Source organism: Daphnia magna, linkage group LG3, assembly GCF_020631705.1.
Source record: "Daphnia magna isolate NIES linkage group LG3, ASM2063170v1.1, whole genome shotgun sequence".
NCBI classification, from domain to species: Eukaryota; Metazoa; Arthropoda; class Branchiopoda; order Diplostraca; family Daphniidae; genus Daphnia; species Daphnia magna.
Genome location: NC_059184.1, coordinates 4,538,774 through 4,553,850, shown reverse-complemented (window position 1 = coordinate 4,553,850; position 15,077 = coordinate 4,538,774). Strand labels below are relative to the sequence as shown.

Genomic DNA, 15,077 nt, shown 5'->3' with positions numbered 1-15,077 from the left:
TGAAGCATCTTTTCCAATTTTATTTTTTTTTTATAAATTTTTGTTTTGTTTTTTGTTGTTGCTGTTAATGCTAAAGCAAAAATAATAGAAACGGAAGCCCCGCAACAAAAGTCTAACTTGAGAACTTTCCGCCGTTCACGAAGGTCTGATCTCCCACGCATTCATCTACGCATTGGTTTCAGTAATCAGTAAATCACCTACGCCTTTGTGTGTCGACACGACGTGAGGTGAAAAAAAAAAATGTTTGGGAGCGGGCTAGGTTTTTCTCGATTTATGCATCGGGCTAATAGCCATAGATGGTGGGTGATTAATGACGAGACGCCGGGGTTTTTCTCGGGGTACGTCTTACAGTATCTGTTAGCTCGTGAATCTTCAAGATGATCATCAAGGGGTGGCAGCCAACCAGTCGCAGACAACTAAATTGGATTGGCACGATTTGCATAGCTCTTTATTCCAGAGTATTGCGTCAGTAACGAGGAGATTCTTGATGGGGAACTTGGCAGATAGCCAAACTTGCCATTATTGGAATTAGATTTGATAACGATGTAAGTGGAACCTTAAAAAAAATATATATTATGTTTTTCTTTTTTGGGTGTGAAGATACGTGATGCCAATCTCCGATGCGCCCTTCACACTTGCCTGCGGCCGACTGCATCCCACGTCCCTACGTCAATCATTTTTTATTCAATGGTATAACAGCCTATTTTCTAAAAGCTTTTTTGCAACGCAGGCAAAAGATCTGAGCTGGTCGAAAAGTCTGTGATCGAAGCCCAAATTATCCACAAAAAATCTTTAAAAAAAAATCCAATGTTTGCAAAGTTTCGCTCTCTGACTATCGATCGAATTTTAACGTAGGCCAACATTCACAGTCACGCTTCGGGATTCTTTTGATCCGTAGCAAGAAAAAGCGATCGTGTTTCCCTCTAGTGCTGGTAAGCAATGTGTTTCCCAATGTTCCCACTCATTCGCCCTTCTGTTTGCTGGTATTTTGATGCGTTCGTGACTACACCTGCCCGTTTTTTAATTATTATTCGGGAACACTTTTCAAGTATAGTTAAAACTTTTAAACTCCAATTGCTTGGAAGTTGTTTGCTGCATAACGGTTTTTATTTTCTTTATTCCCTCCCTTTTTCTCTGGGGTTCGACTGCGTACCTTACCGTTACGTGTGCGCACCTTAAGACCTTTGACATGTTTTCAACTGCCTGATGTCGAAGATCTCGTGTCCTTGTGGAAGGCAAACTCGGAGAAATCGGTGACTGCTTTATCGTCCCGATGACAACTTGGAATGTAGTTGATTATTAAAGGTGCCTCTTCTTGCGTTGTAACTCGATACCGTAAGCTTTATTGCTAAGAAAAATGTCTCAACTTGACTCTACCGATGGATTTGATACGAAAACTTGGCGCTGGAGAAAACACCAACTTTCGCTGCGGCTTCTTGGCTTCCAAACTCTCTTTGACGGTGGGAATTGTATAGACGGAAGTCAACCTCCCCGATGTCGTTTCCTTTTTGTGGTACTGTATGAATCACCTTTCGGATGATAGAAAAACAAACAACGCCCCGTGCCAAAGGAAGGAAAGAAGATTACGGCCAAATAATCTTTTACCTCAATCCCAAAGAGTCACTGATGATGTAGCGCTGATAGATTTTGTATTTTCTCGATGAAGAGGGAAGCTCGTGGAAGAAGGAAGTAGAAGTGGCATTACAAGGTCTAAGGAAAATGGAACTGATGGATAATGCAAGTCCGCGTCTTGGATTGCCTTTTAATTCGACTCTATGCGCCATTTATTTTGTTGTTATATTCTTGTGCCTTTTATGTCGAGGGATTTGACAGTGGCCATCTCGAATACTCGGAAGGATATCCGTCATAGCCTATGGATTAATAAATGCCATTTCTTTCTTTTTCTATCGACAAGTACGGAACCATGTCGGGCGTGCTAATGCCTAATCGATAAGGATTTTCTTGATTCGGGTCTCTCTCGTTTCGGCTGAAATCGGGGAGACACAATCTCCTCGGGAGCCAAGACTTTAGGATGGGAGGGTGTGTCCAGTTGGTTGGCTTTTAGGTTCAATGGGCGGAATTGACTTGCACTTGGTGGTTGAACTCTCGGCCGAGGAGGTACAAAATCACGGAGGGGACGGACCAGGGAATATTCTACCCGTTACATCGAAAAAAAAAAGAAAAAAACGGAACCCCCGAGTATATGACATCAGGATACGCGACGATACTGCAAAGACAGGAAATGGAGAATGGCCACTCTCCAAAAAAAGGGGGAGAAGAAGAAAAAAAACCTTAAATTCGTCTAGGACATATTTATTTTTATTGTCGACGGACAAGTCTCTTGGTTCAGTTGCCATCCATTTACTGTAACCGCCCCATTTTTTTTTGTGTGTGTGTCTCTTTTCTCTGGCAATCTAACGACTCGAAAGATGCGAGAAAGAAAGGGTCTAGATGGCTTCTTTTTCTCCCTTGTGCCTAGTGCGCCATTTGCTTCCGCTCACTACCATTAACTCGTAGTGTCCCTATCTGGTGTGCGTCTGTGTGCCACAATATCTTTCTCTTTTTTTCTCTCTTCCTCTTATAACCAGGCTGACGTCAGGAAGTCAGAGCCAAGTTGTATGCCAGCCTGGCCTTCTTTTCTCTGGTTCCTTGACATATATATATTTTTTTTCTTCTTCTTTTCTTCTCTTTCCATGCCGTCCGTTTCTCCTCACGCCTCGTGTCAACGAAGAAGGAGTTGTCTAAGAGCAAGTGGCCTCTCCCTTCTTCAATCCTCGCTCTAACGTCTCGTCATCTGCGCTAACGATGGTCTTATCATTCAAACGAGTAGCTTGTCAATTTGTCTTGAAGCCGAAGGAATACTCATCTTTTCCATCCGTCTTGTCTCTCCTTTTCTCTAACCATTTCTTTTTGCGTCGAAAAATTCGTACACTTTGCAGGCAAGTTTCGATTGAAACCCGTTATGGATAACTTTGATGAACATTGCGGCTTTGCCGCGGACATTCCAATCGGCAGAAAACTTCGTATTCGCATAAGTTCTAAAAAAAAAAAAAATAAACTTTTGCGATTCCCAGGAAAGTCGGTTTTCTTCTAGATTTTGTTTTCACACGCTTTTTTCTTTCTTTCTGGTTGACACTCCTATCTTGTATCGCTGTTTGTTGATTCACTGTTTGTTGCCGTACCGTTTCGATTGTTTCATTCGTCCCTTCGGCCCCTTTTTCTGGGCACATGCAACAACGGAAAAATGTGTTGCCAAAGCTCGGCGGTTAAGACGGTGAACAATAAAGAGAAGCGGACCGCCATATATAACACAGCAGCGGTCGGTAACGGGCAAAAACCTCTTGAGAAATGGTGACGGCCGCTTCCCTCTCATGAATTTTTATGAACATTCCTCCTTTTCATTTACATAGAGTTTTGTTTCTTGCTTGGTTGAAACGATTTGTATACATACGTCATGCAGTGAAGTTGCAACTGTGCTAAAGTCATAACCGTAAAGTCATTCACGTGCCAGCTAAACCAGTCTTAATTCTTGCGACCTAAATTTTTGTAAATTTGAGATTTTTTGTTTTTGTTTTTTGTTTAATTTCCAAGTACATTGGAGCAATTTCTATTAAACATCGACTGAAACTCGTTTAGTATCCCCAAGCTGATTGAATAGTTCATTATTAGTGTGAGATATTGGACAGCTGCATCTCGCGAGACAAAGACAGGAAGATTTCAAATCGTTTCCCCTTCTTTCTATTCCGCACAAAAGCGGAACGAACGGGGATCTGGGTATCAAAAAACGGCGCGCACGTGACACACGCATAAATTTGAGCTTCGCTTCGATCAAGGTGCGTCAACTCTCATGCTCATGCAAATGTGCCCCAATTTAGAACTACCTCTAAAGCGGCGGATGAGAAAGACGACGCAAAACTGTGTTCGTATTTCACCTTCAAAGGAAACAGTTTACTTCGTTAGGAAATTTAATCAGATCCAATGCCCCGCGCCCAGGCATTGACAGCCCTTTTAGTATTCCCCTATTTTGCGTTCATCGATGGCAAAGCCGATCAGTAAAATATTTCAACCTCTCGTATTTCCCGCTTTTCTCAACCATTTGCAGTTTGAATTAGCGGACGTTTATTCTCCGTTGGTTCTCATTTCGACCTTTGACAATTTGTGTCTTGCCTTTGCTTTGACGACCTACAGGTCGCATGCTATTGTTGTTTAAAAGACAAGATTTACTATCGGAAACGATGATGCTTTCTATTTGACGCACCCTGCTTTAGTGCGCCTAAACATGCACGGCTACAGTTTAATAGTTTTGCTTAACGTGCCAGCTCTATAGTCTAAGCCTTTTAGGACAACTTGATTTTTTTTTTTATCATCGTCACTGAAAGTGTGCTTATTATTAAAATATTACAAGTGCATGAAAGAAGAACTATGCGACCCTTTCGTGTTTTGCCGTTGGGTTCTCGTTACTTTCGTGTCTTTTATGACATCAGTTTTTTTGTTCAAGACTTTCCATGTAGATCCGACGTCGAGAACAACTCTTTGCCTTTGAAGTCGGTGATGCTATTTGTTTATTTTAAAAGATTGAAAACGAGAAATAAAAACGGATCAGTGTTTGTCCGTTGGTGCGTGCACAATCGCGTCCCGAGCGTTTCCATTTATGCATAAAACACCTAATCGTACGGCTCTGAGGAGAGAAAGAAACACCGCCTTTTCTAGAGCAAGGGAATGTTTGTTTTGTTTTTTCCTTTTCCCCATTTTGTCCTTCGTGATGTCTCTTCCTTGACGACGATCTATTCTTTTGACACAAAGTGCCTTGACATTTGCAAAAAAAAGGGTGGAGGCACAAGCTCGAGTTCACACTTATTGTTATTGTTTAGACCCGGCTTTTCGAGTTTTTCATTTCACATCCGCCTACCCTTAGACCCGTCACGATTGCCGACTTTGAGATTTATACTGGCTTATGGTGTGCTCGTGTTATGTTCTTAGCTTGGCTCGTAAATAGCGGAAAGGAATCTCCGAAATTGACATTATTGACGAGCTCATTTCTCTAATGGCTTCCCTTCAGTTTTTATGGACGTTGTTGTTTGTAGTACAAGACAGTCGGGTGGAAAAGGACGAGGACGTCATACAACATCATAGAAGGTCACGTGTAATGGGTGCGTGTGCCCTAGCGACGAACGAAGAGGACACGTAATAGCCGGATGCGGGGTGGTGGCACTGCTGAGTGGGTTCTAGAGAAAACGAGGCGAACATTGCTGTTATTCTCTCTGTGTTGCACGTAAAAAGCAAAAAAAAAAAAAGCAACGTCATTTGTTGTTGATTAGCCGCAATAAAAGTGATGAAGCGTTGAGACCACCGTCGCTCTGTGTAGATTTTTCTGTCATTTGTTTGGTTAGAACGGATTGGGCGAGCCTCCGGCCTACAGGAAAGAGGGGCTGTGCCTAGTTATCCACCGATTGGATGTCTGCCTTAAGCAATTTAAAAATCAATTCATTTATTTTGTTGTCGTGTTTTATTTTGCGCCCACTTTGCGCGCCATGATTTTCTTCTGCCTTTTTGTGCTGTTGACTTTATTTTTTGATTATTTTTTTTTCCAAGCTGATTGAGTTGCGGGTGGCCTTTCGGCTGACCAAACGTAGCCCAGTGTTTTTTCCAAACCAGATAGTTAGGATTACCGATCGATATCGAATGACGTGTTGGGGAGTCGCAAAAGATGCCGGTATTTTGTTTGCAAGTGAACCCCCCTTTTGCCTTTTCCTAGAAACTATATGAGTAGGCGCCGGTAGTTGGGAGAGGGCCAATTAAAATGTTTTGCGTCCCTCCACCCGCACGTGCCCAATAATCCACAATATTGATTCTCTTGATTGTAAAGAAACAGAAAGAGTGGGGGGGGGACTATCACAACTTTTATTTGTGTTAGATCAAGTTGGAAAGGGCACTGTTCTTCTAATTTTGTGCCCCTCTATTTTGCACGGTCTTCTATTCTTGCTAGGTGGTCATGATAGTAATCTGACAACCAACGTCTATGCGGGGGATTCTCTATGGGATCGATTCGTTGGACCAACTTGTAACGTACGAGGACAAAAGGAGAGGAAAACGTGCAGGAGAATAGACCAAACGATATACGTGGGATGCGGCAACCTCTGTCGAGTATCCATGTGGAAAATTCCGACGAGATAGAAGAAAAAGGCGATTATCCAGATATAAATGGCATGAAGAGACTCAAAGTGGCGCAGATTTCTTGTTTTTCTCTGCTTCTCTTTGGAAATGAAGTGGAAGAAGCAAATCAAGTGATCAACCACTTTGACTTCATCAATTGAGGATGGCGTTTTGGCATTCGGAAAACAACAAAAAAATCTGTGTTTGGACGAGGAGCGTTAGGGGGACAAAGATTGATTTGTTGATTGTTACACATTGGGGCGTTGTGTGTTGTAGTCAAATAAGCGCAGCCGTGTGTTGTGTGTTTGTCGGCTTTTCCTTGGAGACATCCGACGCCTGGCGGTGCTGTGCGTCACTTTAATTCAGATCGATGCCGACGCTCATCATTGCGCATATACATCTATAGATATAGGAAGCATTGCTGAGGCTCTCATCATTCGAGCTGGTCGGCTAATTCGACTCGCAGCTAAAACTTCGGACAGTCCAATCAACTTTTATGACAGCGCTGGCAGTATATTCCGCTTCTACTATCTCTCTCTCCTTCATTCCTATTCTATCCTTCCGTGGAAACTGTCCGTGGCCGCGAGCTGTTAATCCACCCGCCCAGTTGGACGCCCGTCTCTCGAGCGTTCCAAACGAGAGAATGGGGTGAAATTCTGCAGACTGCGCTATTCAAACAAACACACACACACATTGCCGGCCATTTTTTTTTCTTTCTTGGTCATGTAGCCATGCCAGTGCAGTGTGGAATAGAAACGAAGAGTTAGACACACACGCATCTAGGAGGAAACTCACTTCCAAGATAACACAATGCACGTCCTTTTTGAAATTGTCCTTTTTTTTTTGCTCTCTCTCTTCTAACTGTAGCATACTTCACGACTCGCCAAAACCCCGCCCACAAAATGTCGAAAGAAATTGACGGAATAGATTGAATCTTATGTATCTCTCTCTCGAGCTGGACTATGCAATCATTCTTAAAGCCGACCAGGTCCAAACCCACAGGCTAGTTTTGGTCTTCCTACGTCCTATCTTTATCTATATAATGTGAAAGTCTAAATTCCCTCCCAGACACGCGCTTTTTTTCCCCCCTCATTCCAATCCATCCATGTGTGTTTGTACATTTTGCGTGCGTGTGCACATGCCAACGTTAGGATGCGATAGAAAAAAAGGTAGGAACCAACAGGGGAAAAAGGCAACAACAAAAGAAAACGGAAAAAAAAGAGAAAATTCATTTTTCCCTCGTCGTTCTTTTCAAATTCGTTTGGACTCGATCGAAACCAAATGCATCCAGTCTGTTATTGCGGTTGTCTCTTATCGTTGGCACGTGCTGTGGTATTGGGGAAAAAAATGGGATAAGGTGTTGAAAAGGCGGCGAACGTGCCGCATGTTCCCCGCCGAATTGCTAAACGCCGTTCACGGTTGATTCACGGTACTGGACACCCTTTTCTCTCCGCTGCGTAGAGACAATAATATGAGCACAAAATTTTTTTTAAAAAAGAAGGCTCTATATTTTAAGCGCAAATTTTCTGTTTGATCAAAAGTCTGGAGCTGTTTTCTAATTCAGGTGGTTGGGGGTATCGTGTCGTCCGCGTCGCGCCGCAAATTGACACGCCCAACTTGTTCTGCTCTATTCACAATGAGCTTCTCTGCCTCTCTTTCACTTAAACGTATCACGCGTCATTGATTTTTTGATCACTCAACACCGTTGACGGTAGCAGTCTGGTTTCTGTGCGGACTTTTCACATAATTATGTTTTCCTGTCCTAGTGAAGTACCAATGCATTATTTTTCTTTCTCGATCCTATTCAATCGATAGCGTATAGCTTTAAATCTTCCCACTCGATGTCCTCAAATCTTTCGCCTATATTTTAAAGCGTATAGATTTATTTTTATCTGGAAAAAAAAACGAACGTGGCCCGGCCCACGCTGATGAAAGTAATTCGATTATAGACGCCCGGGCAGACTCTACACTGGCCAGTTGTACTCGAATTCAATTTACTCGTTCAATGAGAAGCTTTCCTCATACGCTCTTCTTATTTCCACCTCTTTTTCTCTCCAACTGTATCGTTGCTGTAGCCAAAGAACCTTCTTATAGAGTGGTGGGTCCCCTCTCTGTCGACAATCGATACATTAGACTGGCACATTTTGAACGCGTACAATGAGGGGGGGAGAGACTGAAGGAAGAACAGGAGAGTGTCTCCCCCACCCACTATGCAATCATAGACAACAACTGGACCTATAGGTAATATATAAAAAGAATAAGTGCTCGCGTCTTTTCTTTATTTTTTCCGCTTCGCTGTAGCAGGTCCATCTTTTTTTATTGTTATTATCTCCATGCGCATCGTTCTGTCGTACATCTAGGGCTTGTCTTGACGTCCAGATATTGTCTTTATTGTCGTCCAAATGATATGAACGAAGAATAAAGGCTGTCGTCTTGGGTTGCTGGAACAATAGACAACGATAAGTGATGACGAACGCTAAGTAGATTGTCTTTTTTAAAGATGGAAAGATCGTAAGAAACCAAAGCCAGTTCTAGCATTCCGAGCTGTTCCACGAATATTTGGTAATGTTAACTTCGTATGCGGGAATGACGTCATAGTCTTTTTACTTCTATGAAACTGTTGTAAGCACGTAGGACGGATAGCATTTAGAAATAGGCCGGTTGGTAACAGAATATGTAGAGAGACGTAACGACTTTGAAGTGACGGCAACACGAATGTGCTGATTTACCAGCCGTTGGTGGCAAAGAGACTGCGGCCTTTCGCTACGTCAGCGGCGTTTTTTATTGGCTGGAGCGGCTTCATCGTGTCGAATCGTCGGCAGCATTGTTTCAAATACCTTTTGCGCTTCTCTCCCTCTTTCATTGCAGATGAGTGACCAATAATTACTTTGATTTTAGCGCTCACTATAAATCGGCAGCTTTGCGTTCAACCTTATTGGTTGCCGTTAGGGTTCTTCTCTCTCTTTCCTCCTTTGCTAAGCCTAATTGAACTGTGCTAGCCCATCGTTTTCTTGTTTCATGTGGATTAAGGATTTTTTTTTTTCCCACTTTATTCTTTATACTTTATCACGATTGATATTCATTTGTGTGCAATAGCCATACTCTCGATTTATTTTATATTTTATTCGCTCCCCGGGAGAGTGTCCGCTTTCTTGCGATCGATTTCAAACAACCGCTTCAGCAACTCCCACAGGATCGTTATTCCTTTTGCTTTCTTTTCTATCTTCATAGCCATTTTTTTTTTTTGCTATTTTCTGGGTACCCGAGAGAAATATTTGACTTACCCGGCCAGCTTTTTGCGTCGATCGATATTGGGCACAGACTTGCTGATACTAGTAAGTATATGTATGGCACTAGCTCTAGGCTCGTGTGTGTATAATGGATGGTGGCATAACAATTGGGTTTCACGGCGGTCATCTTCGCAACACACAAACGCAATTCAAATATATTTGCAAAAGTTGAGCGAAGAAATGGAGTGAACGGCGGGTGAATGACTTCCAATATGTGAGCCGCTGCTAGCCCAAATGCCCACGCGATATAAATGAAGAAGGAAAAAAAGAAAAATGAGCGAAGAGAATGGATGAGGAGAGGGGAATCATCGGAAATGGCTTTTCTTTGCTTATCACGCTCGGGAGATTGCTTGGGTGGCATTTTTCAGGCTGTGTCCATATCCATATTGAAATGAAGTGCTAAATTGAAAAAAAAAAAGAGCGTAGTTTCGAGAAGGGAAAAAGGATGATCATAATACATACCTCATCGTTCTCAGTGGCTCGACTCTACTTCCTGTTGAAAAAAAGAAAGATGAAGTTTATGCGATTAGGGAACATAAAAAGCCAAGAATAATTAACGGTGAAAGTTTCTACGACGCCTGCGAAAAATGCTTTAAAAAAAACGAAGACCAAGACGAATGAATTGGATTCTCAAAGCTGGCTGAAATAAAAGTCGTGAAATGGATGAACAATGAGGATAAATCACAGAGCCGACTTTTTTTTTTTTTCCTCTCGATTTTGCCCAACGGGTTTTTAAATCTCGAGAGAGAATTTCACGAAGAATAACGTCTGGCTCGCTACCTCCCATTTCTTTATGCACCTTTGAAATTCCAAGATCTCACTTTTGTCTACGTAGCTAAAAACAACTCTTTCCTGTTCACCGCGAACGCCATAACGAGTATTGTGTTAGCCTATAAAAGGCCGCGGTGACATTGACGAGAATACGGAGACCTAAAGTACATTGCCGGATCTTTGGTTATGAATTCTTGATAAATCTGTTAATACTCCGTGACTAAACGTTTAAAAAAAATGAAAACCCGTCTAGGCGTAAAATGTATTTTACATTCATTGCTTTGACGTCAGTCGACGCCGTTGTCAAAAAGCCCTGAGATGTTAATGAAATTCTTACACGATCCGATGTTGTACGTACACATTTGTAGACGGTGTGCACTTGTTAGTTATCCTAGTGTCCGTTACCCTATTACCGGTCTCAGTCTAACACAACATTACACGAATGGTCGTCACGCGTCGGCCGCTAATCTATCGCAAACAGTCTAATGGACGTCGGACGTGATCTTGTTCTGCAAAGAAACGGAGAAACGTGGCTCTCTTTAAATACCGATCTGTATACATTAACTATTCAGATATATCGGCATCCGATATTTATTAATTCATCTATTGTTTGACGCGAATCAAAGTCCGATCTTGTCGTGATAGTTCATTTCAAACATTCATCGTCCACGATAACGAATTCATTATTTACGAATTGATAAAGACGAAGTGATAAAATCCGAAAATGTTTGTTCTTTTTACTAAACCGCCATTTCCGACTATTTTTGTTGAGAGCGGCAAGTTATGGCTTTATCATCCTTTCAGCCTTGACCGCAATCGATACATCTCGCGCACGCCATAGTCCAATTCATTTCGAAACGCCTGTCGCTACGCAAGCCCGTCACTGACGCATAAGTGAGTGCCGTAGTTTTAATGATTCTTTCTCCCATCCGCCTACAACTCTTATTCGTTTCATCCGCATTTACTAGCGACGACTCTTTAATGGCCTATTTCCCGACTTTTTAATAGCGTTCACGTACCAAAATGCCATTTCGTACTATTTACACTGGGGTCTCTTTTCTCTCGTATCTTGTACCATTAGTAATACTCAAACCGGGCAACCCAATTAGGTATCCAGTTGTTTTCCATTCGTTCGCTGTTTGCCTTTTTTTTTATGCGACCTTTTCCGGTTTTAACGGTTATTGTATTGCTCTTTGGTGAATGTATAATGTCAGTATGTTCAGCCAACAAAACAACTGACAAACTAGGAGGATTTTATTGCCTACGTAAAGACGAGCTATAATATTTCTGCCTTTGTTTTCTTTTTGTTTTCGAGTTTTTGGGTTCGTTCCTTTTTAACGTCGGCGGCCCTCACGCCGACACCCTCTAGCGATCACGTAATGCAGGACGAGATGTAACCACTTTCTGGTCTGCCGTTTTCCCGGTAGATGGTGAACAAGCGGAATAATGTTGATGAAAAATACCAAAATGAAACAGCGAAAAAAATAAATAAAAGTCAAAAGACGCCAATAGGAATGATGTGTTCTAAGAATGTTGCAACTTATCTTTTTAGTATGTTGTCATGGCATTTCCATTCCCCTTGCAGTTATTGCCTGCTTGATTGTTCCCGACTGGATTATGAGAACGAATAACATTCGATATATACCCGAGAAACGAGCATTGCTAAATAAATTTTGAAAGTTAACTGGTTGGCACATCAACTTTTTCTGGATGATAGTTGTTCGTTGATTCCTCATTTAGACGCAATTCCCCCCATGGCCCTTTGGGCTTCATTTGATTTCTTTAGCTACGACGTCTGTCCATGTTACGTTCATTATGCTCCTTTGTGTCACTTTTTTTTTTTGGCTGTAAGAAAATGTTGCAAATTCGTTCTGTGGCACCTGACGTCGAAATAATTATTAATGAGGTGAAAAAATAATGCAGAAGTTTCTCAGATACAGGCCCCTTATTTTTGCCAATGATACTAAAAAATGTACAGCGTTAATTGCGTGCTGGGCAAGGAATGATTATGCATGTTCACGATGGACTCCAATAGATTCTTCAGCATGTAATGGACAAAGACACGTTAATGCTTTTCCTTGTTTCGCTAGAGGCGAAGAGAAATCAAACGGAAAAGAACTTCTCTCAACCTCGTTAACTTTAATAGAATTTCTGCATAAATCTGGCTAGCGTGTGTAATTCATACAACTGTTTACTTGACCAAACTGAACTGGATTTCAGAGCAAACAACAAGTAAGGCACTCTTTCTCACGGGGGGCACCAATCAATGCTTGTACAGCGTACCGGATATTTGCTTATGCTAACATATCCCAAAGACACACAGCCCAACGGTGTGTAATGACGTGAATTGCACGTCGCAAAGGCAGAGCCTATTGGTCCGTAGCGTGTTCAACAACCATGTAGAAACAGTGGCAAAAAAACTTTTTACGCATTTACAGCTGTCTGCTTCTCTCCTTACCGTACGCAGTTGAATGTTAGGATCAGTCATGCGTGCTTAGTTCCGAATTTCTTGATTTATTATGCAGGCGTATATAGTGTAAATACACTTCCCCCACGGATATTAGTGAACCGCTGTTCAGGCCTTATTTTTTTTTTTAATCAATAATAATAGAAGCCCCAGTCCGTTGAAGGATGAAAGTTAGTAGGAAAATATTAAAACTCCACTTGTTTATCATCCCATTTCGTGTTTCGACCCCTCCAAATTGACTTAAAAGAGCTCAACCGGCCGTTGCCCGTTCAGCCAATTTGTACGGTGACCCTTTTCCCTCTTTTGTCGATATAAAATGTAGGGAATGAAAAGAAACGAACTGTGTACGCCGTATACTAAATACACATCGTAAGCTATAGCCACCCCCCCCCCAGTTCATGGCGTTCGTGTACACGTAAGTCGATCGATTGTCGGGAAAAGCCCAAGACCCCCGTTTGCCCTTGTCTACGCATCCGTTTCCAGTTTCTGAAATATCAACCTTCTTGGCCTGAAAAGAAAGTAATATACTATATACAGGGTATACGGTATTTGTCTTATTCGATTAAGTGCGTGTTGGCGTGCGTGTCGGCGTATTTTCTGCACGGTTGCACGGACATTAAGCCTTCCAACTGCCCTCCAATCGATCCTTCTTTTTTACATTTCTGACATGATGGCGGCTTTCTTAGTTTAAAGTCGGATCATGGGCCGGACAACGTCACGTTTGATGACAGATCCATCGGAACAATCTCGCGATGAGAGAAGCTGACGTGAGAACTGACAAAGGCTGACGTAGCCTCACACAGTTGTAACGTTACTAATCGTAATAACGACCAGTTGAAGTTGAAACAAATTTGCAAGTCGGATCGGGTATTGGTTTTCCTTGACGTATTCAATCCACACACACATATACACAAAATCATGGAGCAATTTCAGTAGTTTATTCTTATTACCTAGCGATCGAATTGATGGATCATAAAATTCAGGGATTTTGGGTATGATTGGTCGTCAGCGTAGGATGTTTGATCCATAAAGCCGTGGAGATAAACGTAAGAGTGTACGACTTGGAGATAATTTGGCCGTAAACATCGAATTCGAAACGTAGAAAGATCACGGTCGATGGTTTGGATGTTACTAAAAAAGAAATGGACCGTTTCATTCGCTTACTTTTTTTTTTAAGGATCGCAATCTTTTTGATGTTCGAGAATTATTGTTGAAATTGCCAACCGGAGTCAGGGAATTAAGATAAATAGTGTTTCGCTTCTTGTACTTAAGAGCCATGGCTTTATTCCTTGCATATCTCACGAAGCAAAGCCCCTTAACCTGAGACTCAATTCTCTCTAATATGTCGTCATATCATGCATAAAGCAAGTTTTTAAGGACAAACTTTGTCTGAAGAATTGAAAACTGAATACACTTTGGGGTTGGATAGATCAAAATCAATGCATGGTAATCATTGGCGAAAGAAAGTGGGCCGGAATAAATCCCATTTTTTTTCCCAGGAAAAGTTTCTGTTTGTTTTGCTATTGAAACTTTCCTGCTGCCACCCCCCCATATGAGTTTTGAGCCACTTATTTTTAACAGTCAAATGAATCATTAGGTTACATTTGCATGTGTGGGACATATTTCATTTGCATAATATCCCCCCCTGACTTAGTTCTCTCTTCAAATCGTATGCTAGCTGTTGACTTTCTTTTTTTCTTTTTTTGCCATTTCATTGAACACATTCATACAAACTTGTTCGAGTTATTTGTATACAGTAGATCATCTCACTGGGTGAATAAATAATGGGTTACTCTCAAGATGAGAGATTTTTTTTAACGCTTTTTGAATTAACCCACCCGCTGCGTGCCACTCGTAAGGTTCGCCATCGACCAAACTCTTGGATAACTTTTGATGGAGATAAAAGGTTTCTATTTGCTAAAGCTAAAAAAAAAATAAAGGGGGGGCGATCCCCGAGGAAAAATGAAGGAAATTTTCACAGTGAAGATGATTTATTTTGTATACGTGCCGCGCCCAGTTCTGCCAAAGTAAAAGTAAAGCCACGCGCATAATAGAAAAGCTATCGCTGCGGGGAGTCTTCCTCTATAGACTATAGATGCGAATACTTATATATATATATTTCAAGGATTTCTCGTGTTCACAGCTTTTTGGCTTTCAGTTACCAACTCCTGAATACAAAGTACAAAGACTGATACAACGTACTGTAAAATGATGGGGTGCTGTGCATTTAACTAGTCGGGTGCAACTAAATTTTAAAGCTGATGAATCATTGAAACCCTTTGCATGGAGCGGGGCGTCAAACCACTCGAAACCTCTCAATCAACCCTAATCTTTTGTTGTCTGCTTCTTTTTTTTTTCGTTCGTGATGTCGTCGGTCCTTGTTGAATCTTTTTTCA

General features: G+C 41.7%; 1 protein-coding gene and 1 long non-coding RNA gene across 2 annotated transcripts in view; one reads left to right on the top strand and one right to left on the bottom strand.

Moving 5' to 3' along the window:
- The window catches only part of LOC116918932 (amphoterin-induced protein 3), a 115,694-nt gene that overhangs the window by 33,373 nt on the left and 67,244 nt on the right, over positions 1-15,077 (top strand). The gene's annotated exons all lie outside the window — the stretch shown is intronic.
- LOC116918936 lies at positions 9,494-10,739 on the bottom strand. Its single transcript, XR_004391722.2, has 3 exons — positions 10,552-10,739; positions 9,906-9,936; positions 9,494-9,842 (listed from the first exon to the last, which is right to left on the bottom strand). It is a non-coding gene; the product is annotated as an uncharacterized LOC116918936 (long non-coding RNA).